The 17,181-nt window shown below is 46.1% G+C and overlaps 1 protein-coding gene and 1 pseudogene across 7 annotated transcripts in view; one reads left to right on the top strand and one right to left on the bottom strand.

Moving 5' to 3' along the window:
- The window catches only part of Fhit (fragile histidine triad diadenosine triphosphatase), a 1,536,882-nt gene that overhangs the window by 1,273,145 nt on the left and 246,556 nt on the right, over window positions 1-17,181 (bottom strand). The window lies entirely within an intron of this gene.
- On the top strand, window positions 15,675-16,367 carry LOC102908310 (large ribosomal subunit protein uL30 pseudogene; annotated as a pseudogene).

Below are 17,181 nucleotides of genomic sequence, written 5' to 3'. Positions count from 1 at the left end.
CCACAGCCCCAGAGAGACTAGGTAACAAGGAGGGTACATGGAGGTGGGACACCTAGATCTCCCTGGGAAATAGAAGAGATTTCGTGAGTGGACTGAGGGTAAGTAGGGACAGGATTGTGAGCTATAACATTGGGGGTGGGGACTGGGGGGAGAAAGTACTGAATGATATTACTGGAAAGGGAAGGCATTTCAGGATCAGGTACAATCCTGGCACAAGGGAATCTCCTGGGTATCTACCAGGATGGCCCCAGTTGAGACTCCTAGCAACAGCAGATATGGAGCCTGGCCATCTCCTATGACAGGTAAGGCTTTTAGTGGAGGGATTGGGATACCGACCCAGCTACATAACCTTTCAACCCACAGTCTGTCCTCCCTATGGGATGTGCTGGGGTAAGGGTGGCCTAGATATTGAGGGAGTAACCAACCAATGCCTAAAACCTGTGCCAGGAGAGTAAGCCCACCCCTGAAACTGCCTGGAGTACCAGGACCTACAATCTAGATGACCCAGAGACCTAAGATAGAACCAAACACAATTGGAGGGAAAAATATCAATGGAATGATGCCTAATGGTATTCTGACATACTCATAGATTGGTTCCTAGCCCAATTGTCATCAGAGAGGTTTTATCTAGCAACTGATGGAAACAGATGCACACCCACAGTCAAACATTAAACACAGCTTGGGGAATCCTTCCTGTGAACAGAGAGAGGAGGATTATATGAGCTGGAGGTGTCAAGGACATCACAAGAAAACCCACAGAATCAACTAACCTGGGCTCATAGAAGCACATAGAGACTAAACAAACAACCAGGAAGTCTGTATTGGAATGACCTAGGCATTCTACATATATATTATAGTTGTGTAGCTTGGTTTTCTTATGGAACTCCTAACATTGGGAGCAGGGGCTCTCTCTGACTCTTTTGCTGGCCTTCGGGACCCTACTCCTCATACTGGGTCACCTTGTCCAGCCTTAATACATGGGGATGTGCTTAGTCTTACTGCAGCTTGATATGCTATGGTGTGTTGATACTCATGGGAGACCTGCCCTTTCCTGAACAGAAATGGAAAAGGAGTGGATTGGGGATGGGGACAGAGGGGGAATTCGGGGGAAAGGACTGGGAGGAGAGGATGCAGGAGAAACTGAAGCCAGGATGCAAAATAGATAAATCAATTAATTTTTAAAAAGAAAAGAAAGTGTGTATTATTTATTGTCATGCGATGTTAGACAATAATTAAGAATTGCTATTGATTTTTATTGACAATGATAATGGCATTATTGTCACATACCTTGTGGTCTTTACAGTTTTATTGCAGGATCTGCTTTATTACTACAATATTTACACTAAGAATATAGTGGTGTTAGTTGCTTCTTCACAGTTTAAAAGAAGTCAGACTTTTCACTCCTGTTCTAAATAGCTGAGATGGTAGCAGTCATGTCTCTATTTCATAAGAGATGGGTTCTGTTCTATCACTCTTTAGAACAGCCACTACCAGGAAGATTATTCTACCACCTTACTGGCATCTGCAATGGTAACGAAATAAATGAGATTTCTATCAAACACATGCTTGTACTTAATGCATTCACTTGCTTGACCTTGTTCTGGTATTCTATACAATATAGTGGATCAGCTGATCCTCCTCCTTTGGGATAACTGACATTGACCTTGGCCTTGCCTCAAAGCAAGTTGGGAGTTAAGATCACTGACATGATGCAGATCAGCTCTGAACCCAGAGCCCAGAAGAGCCAGGCCATTCATGACAATGACTCTTATTGATGTGACATCAATGTTCTGGAGGTTCCATTAGAGCAGGGAGGGCCTATCAACCACAGTGGTACCAACTCATGACAGGAATTACTGATGGTTCAAGTTCTTGCCCTGACATTGACTTCTGTCCCGGACCTGCATCTCCCTAACTTCCTCTCTCTAAGACTGAAGCAGAGGGGGACTTACTTCCTGTGAGCTCATTCCATCTGATGGAAGCAAGCAGATGAATTACTATTGGATCTTACTATATTGAGCCGCATGATACTGCCTGATTTATTGCTATTAGAAATTTCATGATTTGACTTTCTGTCCTATTTAGAGAGAAAGTTTCACTGTTGTAAAAAAAAAAAAAAACAAGCCTTTCTATGATTTTTGTGATATTGATCAAAACAAATTATCTCAAATTTATTTACTCTGATAGTGCATGCTTTTATATAAAACATACTGAGTAGGATTTTTACTCTCATTTTTACTTTCTAAAAGTAAGATTCTTTTAACAACATTCCTTAGAAAATATCCCTTCTTGAGCAGCAACTGTCAATTAAACACAAGCATGGTCCTTTTCTCAGGATCAGGAGTAAGAAAGATACAAAAAGCAAGGAAACATCATCTCTACCCCGCAAGGACTAATCAATAAGGCTAGAGGAAAAAGGGAGAGAAAAAAATGCAAGAAGGTGAACGATGAAGTAATAATATGAGAAGTGTCACAAGACAGACCGTCATCATTTGCCAAATGAGTGGACTAGAAAACAGGAGCAGTGAGAGGAGAGGCAGGAGCAGTGAGAGGAGAGGCAGGAGCAGTGAGAGGAGAGGCGGGAGCAGTGAGAGGAGAGGCAGGAGCAGTGAGAGGAGAGGCAGGAGCAGTGAGAGGAGAGGCAGGAGCAGTGAGAGGAGAGGCGGGAGCAGTGAGAGAAGAGGCAGGAGCAGTGAGAGGAGAGGCAGGAGCAGTGAGAGGAGAGGCAGGAGCAGTGAGAGGAGAGGCAGGAGCAGTGAGAGGAGAGGCAGGAGCAGTGAGTGGAGAGGCAGGAGCAGTGAGTGGAGAGGCAGGAGCAGTGAGGAGAGGAGAGGCAGGAGCAGTGAGAGGAGAGGCGGGAGCAGTGAGTGGAGAGGCAGGAGCAGTGAGTGGAGAGGAGAGGCAGGAGCAGTGAGAGGAGAGGCAGGAGCAGTGAGCAGAGAGGAGAGGCAGGAGCAGTGAGAGGAGATGCAGGAGCAGTGAGAGGAGAGGCAGGAGCAGTGAGAGGAGAGGAGAGGCAGGAGCAGTGAGAGGAGAGGCAGGAGCAGTGAGAGGAGAGGCAGGAGCAGTGAGAGGAGAGGCAGGAGCAGTGAGAGGAGAGGAGAGGCAGGAGCAGTGAGAGGAGAGGCAGGAGCAGTGAGAGGAGAGGCAGGAGCAGTGAGAGGAGAGGCAGGAGCAGTGAGAGGAGAGGCAGGAGCAGTGAGAGGAGAGGCAGGAGCAGTGAGAGGAGAGGCAGGAGCAGTGAGTGGAGAGGCAGGAGCAGTGAGCGGAGAGGAGAGGCAGGAGCAGTGAGAGGAGAGGCAGGAGCAGTGAGAGGAGAGGAGAGGCAGGAGCAGTGAGAGGAGAGGCAGGAGCAGTGAGAGGAGAGGCAGGAGCAGTGAGAGGAGAGGCAGGAGCAGTGAGAGGAGAGGCAGGAGCAGTGAGTGGAGAGGCAGGAGCAGTGAGCGGAGAGGAGAGGCAGGAGCAGTGAGAGGAGAGGCAGGAGCAGTGAGAGGAGAGGCAGGAGCAGTGAGAGAAGAGGCAGGAGCAGTGAGAGAAGAGGCAGGAGCAGTGAGAGGAGAGGCAGGAGCAGTGAGAGGAGAGGCAGGAGCAGTGAGTGGAGAGGCAGGAGCAGTGAGAGGAGAGGCAGGAGCAATGAGTGGAGAGGCAGGAGCAGTGAGCGGAGAGGAGAGGCAGGAGCAGTGAGAGGAGAGGCAGGAGCAGTGAGAGGAGAGGCAGGAGCAGTGAGAGAAGAGGCAGGAGCAGTGAGAGAAGAGGCAGGAGCAGTGAGAGGAGAGGCAGGAGCAGTGAGAGGAGAGGCAGGAGCAGTGAGTGGAGAGGCAGGAGCAGTGAGAGGAGAGGCAGGAGCAGTGAGAGGAGAGGCAGGAGCAGTGAGAGGAGAGGCAGGAACAGTGAGAGGAGAGGCAGGAGCAGTGAGTGGAGAGGCAGGAGCAGTGAGAGGAGAGGAGAGGCAGGAGCAGTGAGAGGAGAGGAGAGGCAGGAGCAGTGAGAGGAGAGGAGAGGCAGGAGCAGTGAGTGGAGAGGCAGGGGCAGTGAGTGGAGGGGCAGGAGCAGTGAGAGGAGAGGCGGGAGCAGTGAGAGGAGAGGCAGGAGCAGTGAGAGGAGAGGCAGGAGCAGTGAGAGGAGAGGCAGGAGCAGTGAGAGGAGAGGCAGGAGCAGTGAGAGAAGAGGCAGGAGCAGTGAGAGAAGAGGCAGGAGCAGTGAGAGGAGAGGCGGGAGCAGTGAGAGGAGAGGCAGGAGCAGTGAGAGGAGAGGCAGGAGCAGTGAGAGGAGAGGTGGGAGCAGTGAGTGGAGAGGCAGGAGCAGTGAGAGGAGAGGCAGGAGCAGTGAGTGGAGAGGCAGGAGCAGTGAGCGGAGAGGAGAGGCAGGAGCAGTGAGAGGAGAGGAGAGGCAGGAGCAGTGAGAGGAGAGGCAGGAGCAGTGAGAGGAGAGGCGGGAGCAGTGAGAGGAGAGGCAGGAGCAGTGAGAGGAGAGGCAGGAGCAGTGAGAGGAGAGGCAGGAGCAGTGAGAGGAGAGGCAGGAGCAGTGAGAGGAGAGGCAGGAGCAGTGAGAGGAGAGGCAGGAGCAGTGAGAGGAGAGGAGAGGCAGGAGCAGTGAGAGAAGAGGCAGGAGCAGTGAGAGAAGAGGCAGGAGCAGTGAGAGGAGAGGCAGGAGCAGTGAGAGGAGAGGCGGGAGCAGTGAGTGGAGAGGCAGGAGCAGTGAGAGGAGAGGCAGGAGCAGTGAGTGGAGAGGCAGGAGCAGTGAGCGGAGAGGAGAGGCAGGAGCAGTGAGAGGAGAGGCAGGAGCAGTGAGAGGAGAGGCAGGAGCAGTGAGAGGAGAGGCAGGAGCAGTGAGAGAAGAGGCAGGAGCAGTGAGAGGAGAGGCAGGAGCAGTGAGAGGAGAGGCAGGAGCAGTGAGTGGAGAGGCAGGAGCAGTGAGAGGAGAGGCAGGAGCAGTGAGAGGAGAGGAGAGGCAGGAGCAGTGAGAGGAGAGGCAGGAGCAGTGAGAGGAGAGGCAGGAGCAGTGAGAGGAGAGGCAGGAGCAGTGAGAGGAGAGGCAGGAGCAGTGAGAGGAGAGGCAGGAGCAGTGAGAGAAGAGGCAGGAGCAGTGAGAGGAGAGGCAGGAGCAGTGAGTGGAGAGGCAGGGGCAGTGAGAGAAGAGGCAGGAGCAGTGAGAGGAGAGGCGGGAGCAGTGAGAGGAGAGGCAGGAGCAATGAGAGGAGAGGCGGGAGAAGTGAGAGGAGAGGCAGGAGCAGTGAGAGGAGAGGCAGGAGCAGTGAGAGGAGAGGCAGGAGCAGTGAGAGGAGAGGCAGGAGCAGTGAGAGGAGAGGCGGGAGCAGTGAGAGGAGAGGCGGGAGCAGTGAGAGGAGAGGCAGGAGCTGTGAGAGGAGAGGCAGGAGCAGTGAGAGGAGAGGCAGGAGCAGTGAGAGGAGAGGCAGGAGCAGTGAGAGGAGAGGCGGGAGCAGTGAGAGGAGAGGCAGGAGCAGTGAGAGGAGAGGCAGGAGCAGTGAGAGGAGAGGCAGGAGCAGTGAGAGGAGAGGCGGGAGCAGTGAGAGGAGAGGCAGGAGCAGTGAGAGGAGAGGCAGGAGCAGTGAGAGGAGAGGCAGGAGCAGTGAGAGAAGAGGCAGGAGCAGTGAGAGAAGAGGCAGGAGCAGTGAGAGGAGAGGCAGGAGCAGTGAGAGGAGAGGCGGGAGCAGTGAGTGGAGAGGAAGGAGCAGTGAGTGGAGAGGAGAGGCAGGAGCAGTGAGAGGAGAGGCAGGAGCAGTCAATCACCTAGAATCTGACTTGAGCCACTCTCCATCTAATTTAGCTTATCAGTCCCAGAGCCTGCCCACCTCCTTACTCCAGGAGGTTATTCCAAAAGATAAAGTTGCCTCTCTGCCTACTCAGAACTCCGGAACAACGCATGCAGAGAAGTGTGCAGGAAGTCTCTAAGATCCATCCTCCGCCTACTCAGAACTCCTGGACAATGCACACAGAGAAGTGTGCAGGAGGCCTCTAAGATCCATCCCCTGCCTACTCAGAACTTCTGGACAATGCATACAGAGAAGTGTGCAGGAGGTCTCTAAGATCCATCCTCTGCCTACTCAGAACTCCTGGACAATGCATGCAGAGAAGTGTGCAGGGGGCCTCTAAGATCCATCTAGGAGAAGGCGAAAGGAGACAGTCTGATGGGCTGGACACTTCGCTCTCCCTTGTTTCACTATATTGCTTAGGCTGTTGTGGAACCCATGATTCTCCAATCTCAGAGGCTACAGCTGTATAATTTACATGCCTGTACACACACACACACACACACACACACACACACACACACACACACACACACACTTTCTTTCTCCTCTGGGGGAAGTTTACACACTTCCAAATGTTCCACAAGTCCCAGTGGCCTCCGTTTCCTTAGTGCTCCTACCACTAAATCCCTGCTGGGGTGCTGTTCGCAGAAATGCAGGCTGTCCTCCACAGCATTCTTTCTCTCTGTGATTTGGGCCTGACAAAGTTGGCTTACACATGAGGAAGCATCTTTTGTTTGTCCTTTTCTCTTTTTACCACATCTAATCCATGATTGGGTATTTTATTTACCCACAACATATTCCTCAAGTCTTCCCTTTACCAACACAGCAGACATCCTGTCTATTAACTACTAACCACTATCAGCACGTATCAGCAGAGCATCCTGATGTCTGGCCTCTACTCAATGCCCTTCCAATCCATTCTGAACACAACACCAAGAGAAACACTGTAAAACCATTAAATGAAACATATCTTCGTGAAGTTCAAATCCTGTGGTGACTTATCATTTTCAGAATAAAGTCTCTTTGTGCTGGCATTCAGAATCTTCTAGCCCGACCCAGCATTTCCTCTATGGGAGACCATCCAGCAGCACTACCTACGAGGTGAATCTCAAGTCCATTACTAACATGAAAATGATGAGCCAGAACTTCATGTTCTTTGCTGGTCATGTGAGCTGTGAACTTTGGACCAAGTACTTGACTTTTCAGAACTTCAGTTTTTTCACACGCAAACCTACAAGTCTTTCTATTTTAAATATTTATTTATTTTTATTCATTGTGTATGAGTGTTTTATTTCCATGTATGTATGTTCACCACATGAATGGCGGTGAGTACTCATGGAGGTCAGAAGAGGCCATCAGTTGGAGCCACCATGAAGGTTCTGTGAACTGAACCCAGATCCTCTGTGAGGTGAGCTCTTCACAAAGTCATCACTCCAACCAAGCCTATTGCCATCTCCTCAGACATATCTACCACTCTCAGGACCTATAGCATGTTCTCATTGCTGTTAATGTCCTTGTTCCTCACGTCTAGTTCTGTGTGTGGTCACCTACTGTCCTAATTAGTTTTTATTCGAAACTTGACACATTGCAGAGACACCTGGGAAGAAGGAACTTAATTGAAAAACTGCCTTGACCAGACAGACCTGTGGCCATGCCATTGAGGTCCTGGGCTTAGAAAGCCAGCTAAGCATGAGCTGGGGTCAAGCTGGTAAATAGTATTCCTCTGAGGTTTCTACTTGAGTTCCTGCCCAGACTTCCCTTAATGATGGCTTGTGACCCAGAAGTATAAGCCAAATAAAACTTTCTCTCCTAAGTTATGTTTGGCTATGATGTTCACATCAACAGAAAAGTAAAATAGAACACCACCACCCCCTCCGTGTGTGTGTGTGTGTGTGTGTGTGTGTGTGTGTGTGTGTGTGTGTGTGTGTGTACACCACCGGCACACACAGGCCAGGGAACCCCAAGGATTCGCCTATCCTTCCTTCCTAGCTTTTCATGTCGGTACTTGGATCAAAGGTCTCCATGCTTGCCTGACAAGCACTTTACCAAATGAACCATTGTATTAGGGTTCCTATTGCTGTGATAAAACACCATGACCATGTTTTTCTGACCCTTCCATATCACAGTTCATCATCAAAGGCAGTCAGGGTGGGAACCAGCAGAGCCTGGGGATGGAGCGGTGCAGAGGCCAAGGAGGAGTGGCTCCTCACTTGCTCCTCACAGCTTGCTAAGACTGTTTTCTTCTTACAGCACCCAAGACCACCAGCCCAAGACTGGCACCATCCCCACCTCCCACATCAATCACTAATTAAGAAAATACCCTACAGGCCTGCCTACAGACTGATCTTATGGCAGCATTCTCTCAGTTAGGTGCCCTCCCCTCAGACAACTCTAGTTTGTATCAGGTTGACATAAAATGAGCCAACACAGCCATACACATGTGTATCTTCAATGACTCCTTTCCTCCAGGGAGATGCTTAACAGGACAAAACTGGAATACTCTTTTTGCTTTGATCCAAATGATCTTTTCCTTTTGGGGGCACATATGTTCAAATGATAGCCTAGCCCAGATTCCACAGAAAGCCAAGAAATAAATCTTCTAGCTTCTAAAATGTGCTATTTGAGGAAGTCAAGAAGAGAAAAGAAAGAAAGAAGACAGGAGTGGAGGAAAAGCAGATACTGGATGCATTTCTGCACTAGCTGCCAAATGCTTTCAAGCCCGTTGATTGTCAGACCTCCTTGCCTTCTCTTCTGAGAAAGGCCATGTGAGTGATAGCGATTTTTGAACCGAATGTCCCGAGGAAGAAGGCAAAGTCCATTCTCTAGCCATTGTCCACTTAGGCAGCTGCATGGTTGTACATACATAGATACTGAGCTGTTCACCACTCAGTGGCATAAGGCAAGGCCAGGGCTGAGGGAGGGAGCTGACCAAGAGCCTTTAACCAGTAGCAACAATAGTATCAGGATTGTCCAGGACTTGGTTCTGTAACCATGGGAACAGCACAAACCAGCCAAGCACAAATCAGGAATGGGGCTAACCGGAGTGCAGCAAAGATAGATAAGAAAATGAGAAAGTGTCTGAATGGATTGTTCTAGAATGGCAAGTATGAGACATACAGGCTCATCACTCTTGCAACTTGTACTCATGTAAAATATCTTCAAATCTCTAACAGTATTTTGTCTGACTGAACCAAAATATTGTCTCTAATCTTTCTCAAAGTACAGCTATAGAGGCACCATATTCAGTAAGATTTGACACATGTCCAGGGCAATAAAAAATAAAAAATTTTGCAGTAAAAAAATACTTCCTATAGATTAACTCAACATATCTCTGCAAATTTGCAATATTCACTGAAGGAAGATAATTATCCTGTATTCCATAATCAGACAACTGAAACTGAAAGAGTCTCCTGCTTTTAAAAGCAAGGAAGGAAACCAGGAAAAAAAACTTCATGCCTGGGTTTGTGCAAAATCTAAGATGCAAAAGAGCACTTACACACACTGCAACCAACAGGACTCAGAGGCAACACTTTTGCTAATTTGGAAAGATAAACACATTTTTAGTAAATAATTTTTAATAAATTTTTTAAGTTTTTGTCACTTTATTTCTTAAATATACTCTGAAAACCAAAAATGAAACCCTGTAATAAAGTCATAACAGTGGTGCAAACAAAGGTAACAAGAAAAAATGTTTCATAAAAACTCAAACGTGGAACGATAAAGACAAAGTGTATCATCCAGCTAATGGAAACTATTTCTGGTAATGGAAAATGCTGCAGGAAGGTCTTTCCATTTAACGCAGTTCCACAGTCTAGATGTCAGTTTCCATGGATGTCTTGATACTATGTGCTTTCTCATACTATGCACACACACACACACACACACACACACACACACACACACACACACACACACACAGAATGCAAAGCACACCCTTTCTGGATTTGGTATACATGCTAGCAGAGCAGAGCTCACTGGGCAGTATGCTGATCTGCAGATAAAATATGTTAAAATAACACACAGTGCCAGAGTAGTGGTGGTGCATACTTTTAATCCCAGCACTCAGGAGGTAGAAGTAGGCAGATCTCTGAGTTTGAAGACAGCCTGGTCTACAGAGCAAATTCTAGGACAGCCAGGGCTACACAGAGAAACTCTGTCTGGAAAAACCAAAATAAATAAACAAACAAACGATTAAATAAAAATGTATACCTATTTCATAAATCAAAGCCTCCATGGGAGACGTTTCTGATCTGGAGGAAGAATATTCACTGTGGTGCCGTTAAAAGATAGTGTGCTAATTTTTGTCATAAGATCTGTTACTCACCATAGAGATACATTAGCTATTCCTCTCAGCCTGCTGAGACTTTTTGACTATGGGTTGACCTGACTGGGGCGATGGGAATGAAGGATGACAGACACACATACAGAAGATGGGATCCGATGGGTCTCATGTCTGATGGAGATGCAACAGCAGCAGTCCAGAAACTGCATTTGTTGTATACATTTGAATTAAGGAGGTGGTTTACTGTATATAGTTAAGGAGGCATCTTTAGCTAATCTTAGTGGGAGGTCTCTATAGCAGAGCAGCATCAGGCTGTGAACACACATCAAGAAGAAGCTGCAGTCCAGGACAGGTAGCCAGCTTTGTCATTCTCCTGAGCATGACTAGGGAAGGCTTTGCCATCCCATGGGTCTGAAGCATTGGGGTCTTAGACATGGCTGTGCTAATGTCAATAATATACACACATTTGGAGTTTCATCTTCTCCTATACCAGACCACTGGAAATGCCCCCCAAATGACTGTGGGTACATCTTAGAAACCTAGCAGGTAACATGTGGAGCTGGATCTGATATTTAGGCATTCATGTGTATCCAATAAGTACACAGAACTGTGTAGAGAGCTGGTCGATACAGAAATGGATTTGCTACCACTCCTCCACTTTCAATTAGTGAGGCCCAGACTAAAGATTACCCAACTGCAGGTCATGGAATCAACTTGGGAAACTGTGACCTGAAATATTTAGAAACTAAAGGAGACTTGAATAACAACACAATACACATGTGCTGTTTCTTAGGCTCCCTGCCTTTCAGGAGAGAAGGTGGACCCTCTGGAGTGGCTGCACTTCAGGGAAACTCAGGAATGCCAGGTGCTTCTTTACGGTACTATTATGATTCTCAATAATACCAACAATTCTTTTAAATAATATTAATTTCTAAAAGAATTGAAGATAATCAGCTGCCTGAATGGAGGTGCATTCTAGGTGTTTACACAAAGGTCTTGGATGCTGGCTCTCGTGGCAGTGTTAGAAGGAAACACTAAGGCTGATTTTCATTATCTTTTGTGTTTATTATACTTATTTTGAAATCTGATTATTTCTAACCCTTCATTACTTGGCCAGAATTTAAGGGAAAATATGAATAAAACATGTGATAGCAAGTTATTTTCTTGTCTAACCCTCTTAGGGCAATGTTTTCAATATTTCAGTGATGAAGGATATAATCTATTCCCAATATAAATGTAGATTCTTCACTGTGTTAATTTGGTCACATTTGGTTTCCTAGTAATTTAAACTTTTTATTTAAAAGTTAAGGCTTATTGACATGAATTTATTTAGGGTATATTTCTATTTCCTTATGGTACATCCATACTTAGAATTATTCTTTAATTAATTTTTTAAAAGTGGCATGGCATTTTTAGGAAAATTGATGGAACTAGAAATCAGTATGCCAAACAAAATAAGCAAGATTCAGAAAAAATGTTTTTTTCTCATATATAGAACCTGGATTCTGTGTGTGTGTGTGTGTGTGTGTGTGTGTGTGTGTGTGTGTGTGTGTGTGTGTGTGTGTTTAGGACATGAAACTAGAAAGTAGACCATGAAGGGAATTAGAAAACACATTAGTGAGGGCAGAATAGAGAGAATAATGGAATACATAGAACAGGAAAGTTGAACTGGTGAGATGCCTCAGCAGGTAACGGTGTTGCTACCAAGCCTGAAGACCTAAGCTGAACCTCTGTAAACCACATAGTGGAAATGGAGAACTAACTCCTGCCAATTGTCTTCTGACCTCCACAGATGTGCTCAGGTGCACACACACACACACACACACACACACACACACACGAGAGAGAGAGAGAGAGAGAGAGAGAGAGAGAGAGAGAGAGAGAGAGAGAGAGAGATGGGTGGGGAGAGAGAGAAGGAGAGAGGGAGGGAGAGAGAGGCTACCTTTGAAAATACACATAAGAGTAGAACAGGGTTGGCCGGGCGGTGGTGGCGCACGCCTTTAATCCCAGCACTCGGGAGGCAGAGCCAGGCGGATCTCTGTGAGTTCGAGGCCAGCCTGGGCTACCAAGTGAGCTCCAGGAAAGGCGCAAAACTACGCAGAGAAACCCTGTCTCGAAAAACCAAAAAAAAAAAAAAAAAAAAAAAGAGTAGAACAGGGCCTTTGGCAGGACAGCAGCAGGATGAAGGCAAGGCAGGACAGTGGAGGGAGGTGGACAAGAGCAGCGTGCACAGCTGGAGAGGTAGCTCTGCAGTTAAAAAGACTGGAGCACTAGATGCTCTTTCCGAGGACCCAAATTTGGTTCCCAGTACCACCCAGAGGCTCACAGCCACTTGTAACTCTAGTTCCAGGGGTGTTACTGCTTGCTTCTGGCTTTCTCAAGCACCTGGAATGTATGTGGTGCTTCTATATATACATGCAAGAAAAACACATAAAATAAATAAACACATATAAAAATAACCACATAAAGTAAAGATAAACAAATCCCATGAAAAACAGATAGAGCTGTAGATGTCATGGTGAAGTGTTCACGTTTTAAGGTGTCTTTCCTGGCATTGCTTCAAAGTACATGGACAGCAGGACTCATGCAAATGACAAAACGTTCTTTCAAGAGCTCTTACCTTAACTTTAATTAAACTTAATACATTTTTTTCCCACTGCAGAGGGCCAGCAAGACAAATATGATCATTCCCAATGTACAGATTGTCATCTGAAGTTTAGAGAGGTCATTAAATCTTTGAAGACACACTGCACGTCATCAATAAAGCCCTAACCTCTTTCCACTACTAGTCAGGAATGGAATGCTCTGTTTTTCTAATTTTGGTAGAGAGGGGTGCTTTTTTTATTCATTTTTGCTTCCCTGTGAATTACCACCTAATGGTTATTGCAATGGTGTTTAATAAGCGATGTGTTATCCCTGGGCACTGGAATTAGCATCATTACTCAGAGATTGTAAACAGAAGTTTGCATTTGTGCACTGCCTGGAGCAAGAAGCATCAATAAAAGCCTGAGGTGGGAGGAAAAGATGAATGCAGTCTTGAATCAGAGGCAAGGGATGCAATTTGATGTGGGGTATTAAGAAATTCTGCCTAGACTAGCAGAGGAGCACAATTCTTCAAAACTCTGTGGCTGAACTGCCCAGTTACATTTCTCACATGGCTTTTCTTTTCTTCACAGAGCACAAGAAGCATGAACCTTGCCCTTCACATCCATAACTCTTGTGCATACTCTAGGGTGCTTGGCATGCAATATTCTAGAAGCAATGTGCTATGAGTCTCTTTGACAATGGTTGCTTGAGGCCCAGGAACTTTAATCTGCATCCATGAACTAAAGACATTTAAATTTAAAACTTCTGAGCAAATTTCTAAACAACAAAAAGGCTGGTGAATGAGGAAGTGCAGACACTGGCCTCCAGCCTTCCAAATGGCCAAGTGTCAGTCTACATACAAGACAGGAGGAAGTTGTTCCTAAAGGCATGTGCATTAACCCCATGCCCAGAGAAAAGGAAAGGATTACCATGGATCCTAGGCGAGCTGTGTTCGAATGGGCGGCACTGATTAAAGAGCAGGTAGATCTGGCATTTTCAGATGGCATTTACGATTTTCAGACTTCAGTATAAAAATACATGTTGCTTTTTATTATTTGTGTCCCATGCTATGCTCTGGGGCTGCACATGAAACAGTTTCCCTACTCTGGTATCTTACAAAGAGTGGTAAATAATGACAATAAGAAAAAAAGCACTTTCTAGGATCCTATGATTAGTTCTGACATGTGGGAAATTGCTTCATTGCCAGAAGTCAATTCCTGCAATTGCAAGCATCTCCCCTCCATAAAATTGATAATGTGGCCCGCTTCCTTCCCTCTTGCACTCCACTGTCTGCAGATTGCAACCTCTTCTTGCCATCATGTAAATTCGCACTTTCAGAATAATACTTTCTTCCTTCCTAAAAAGTGGTTCTCAACCTTCCTAGTGCTGCAGTCCTTTAATATAGTTCCTCATGGTGTGGTGACCCCAACCATAAAAAGGTTTTGTTGATAGTTCATAACTGTGTTTTGCTACTGTTATGAATCATGATATAAATATCTGATATGCAGGATATCTGATATGCAACCCCTAAAGTGGTCGTGACCCACAGGATGAGAACCACTGTTCTAAAATATGTAAGGACATACATTAAAGGTTTGTTGTGAATTCTGAAAATTTACATCCTCCCACTCCTTTTATCCAGCCAATACCCATTGAGTAATAACAGCCAGGAACTCTTCCAGAATCTAAGAATGTGATGCTTGGGTAGGATGGGTCTAAATGAACCAAATTATTTTGAGAGTAGTGTATGCTTGGAAGGAAATGAAGTAAGGCTCACAGTAGAGAGGTGGGTCCTTCCTAAGGGTTACTCAAAGAACGGCTCTGTGGAAACTTCTGAACTGAGGGTTGAGTGACAAGAAGTTACCTCTGCAGGGAGAGGAGCAGAAGGAAAGGCACCTGCAAAGGCCCAGCACAGCTGGCTACCTCAAGAACAGGCAATGCACATCCTGGGAGGCTCCAGTGAGGTCTGTGGATGGAAATGTGTTGTGAAATATTATTTTAAGATGTGTTACATTTGTCATGCTGTGGAACATTTGTTTTAATGCAAAGATGTATTCCATTCTTCAATGCTGCATTTGTTTAACTCTGTGAAGCTGTGTTACTTTGCCTGTCTAAATCACTTGATGGTCTAATAAAGAACTGAATGGCCAATAGCAAGGCAGGAGAAAGGATAGGCAGGGCTGGCAGACAGAGAGAGTAATAGAGAAGCAGAAATCTAGGAAGAAGGAGGAGAAGCAAGAACAGGGAGGGGAGGGTATTAGGGGGACAGTTACCCCGCCACACAGCCAGCCACCGAGTAAGAAGTAAAGAAAGGTATATAGAAAGAAAGAAGACAAAAGAAGAAAGAAAGGTAACAACCCAAAGGCAAAAGATAGATGGGATAATTTAAGTTAAGAAAAGCTGGCAAGAAACAAGCCAAGCTAAAGCTGGGCATTTATAAGAAAGAGTAAGACTCCATGTGGATTTAATTGGGAGCTGGGTGGTGGGCCCCACAAAGAGTAAAAGAGTAAAAAACAACCAACAACAGAAGTGAGGTCAGGCAGAGGCAGGAGAATGGCAGGTTCAATGTTGTATGCAGGACTTGATTTTCAAATTGTATACTAGTGACAGGAGAACCACTGAAGGTTTAAAGTCATGCAGCAATGTGTTTCAAGGGCATGTTGACATTGATCATGACAGGGAAAAGTGGACAATGATAAAACATGTGACTTCTTTACAATGAATACAGGTCAGTCTTTGCCAGTGTGAGTAAGTGAGATTAAGAACTCTTTTTGTTTGTTTGTTTGTTTGTTTGTTTGTTTGTTTTCGAGACAGGGTTTCTCTGTGTAGCTTTGGAGCCTTTCTTGGAACTCACTCTGTAGCCCAGACTGGCCTCGAATTTACAGAGATCCACATGCCTCTGCTTCCAGTGTGCTGGGATTAAAGGCGTCTGCCGCCGCCTCCAAAGCCGCCGCCTCCAACGCCGCCGCCGCCGCCGCCACCACCACCACCACCACCACCACCACCAGAGGCTCTCTTTTTCTACCTGGAACAATGGAAGCTGTGCCAGAGAAGAAAAAGAAGATTCCTGCTGTGCCAGAAACCCTTAAGAATAAGAGAAGGAATTTTGCAGAGCTGAAGGTGAAGTTTGCTCTGAAAGCAGCAAAAAAGGAGGAAGCTGTGCGTGAAAAGGCAAGGCACTATCCCAAGGAGCACAGGCAGCTGCACCCGACGGAGATTCGGATGGTAGGCTGGCAAGGAAAGCTGGGAACTTCCGCATGTCTGCAGAACTGAAGTTGGCATTTGTCATCAGAATGCAAGGAATCAATGGTGTAAGCCTAAAGGTCCGCAAGGCATTGCAGCTTCTCAGTCTTCAGCAGACCTTCCGTAGCACCTTTGTTGAGCAAAACATGGCTTCAAATAATATGCTGAGGATTGTGGAACCATACATCACATGGCGGTACCCCAACCTGAAGTCAGCAAATGAGCTCATCTACAAGTGCGGTTATGGCAAAATCAGTAAGAAGCGAATTGCCTTGACAGAGAACGCCTTGATTGCTCTATCTCTTGGTAAATACAGCATCATCTGCGTGGAGGCTCGAATTCATGAGATCTATAGTTGGAAAATGCTTCAAGGAAGTGTATAACTTCTTGTGTTCCTTCAAATTATCGTCTCCATGAGGTGGAGTGAAGAAAAAGACAACTCATTTTGTGGAAGGCGGAGATGCTGGCAACAGGGAAGACTGATGAACTAAGGGGTCACCCATGGTATTCCTGAAATCTGGTCAGTTAACAAACAGTCAGAACTTGGGGGAAGACCACAGTGCTGGGCTAAACATCCATAGTGAAATCTTTGTGCTGTGACCAACATGCTGTGTGCTCTGAGGATTTCTACTGAGCTTGCTCTAATACTGGATTTTCCATGTAAAATAGGATAATGACTCCTTCCAGAGTCTCAGTGAGAATTAAATGAGGCGGCACACAAACCACATGGCAATGCTATGTGGCTTGTGCCTGCTCAGGGTACAAACGATTGTTGTTGTTATCAGCACCATTGCTTGGCAGAGAGTGAAGGATGACCTAAAGAACCAAGCAATCACCCAGGGCACTCGGACTAGAAAGGAGTCCATGGAGGAGGGCAACTGTTATCTCAGAGTACTCTGTGTCTGGGTGGGGGTGGTCCTCCCATGAATTTTACAACTTGACAGTGGTAGAATCTGAATTTAAAGAAGAGAATTGTCATGTAACTGGAAAAATCCAGATGCTCAGAAGCAAGACTGTGAATCAGTAAGTGCAGTGCTCTCCTGTGAGGAAATACTTCATAGAAACAATGAATGGTGGACTCAAAGACGAGTTCCACAAAAACGTTTGTGAGGAAGAACTAGGCAAAAGAGATGACATGCTGTGCAACTTTTGTTTAAATGAAAATCAAGAACAGTTGAACTAATTGGTTTTATATGTATGCCATACCTTAAGTTATTTAAATATATCATTTCAGGGGATCATAATTAGCTAAACACATAACCAAATGGTGACTTCATGAACCCTAGGACTCTTTATG

This window comes from Peromyscus maniculatus, chromosome 9, assembly GCF_049852395.1.
Source record: "Peromyscus maniculatus bairdii isolate BWxNUB_F1_BW_parent chromosome 9, HU_Pman_BW_mat_3.1, whole genome shotgun sequence".
Classification (NCBI taxonomy): domain Eukaryota; kingdom Metazoa; phylum Chordata; class Mammalia; order Rodentia; family Cricetidae; genus Peromyscus; species Peromyscus maniculatus.
The sequence above is the reverse complement of the archived record's forward strand: the minus strand, read 5'-3'. Positions and strand labels throughout refer to the sequence as shown.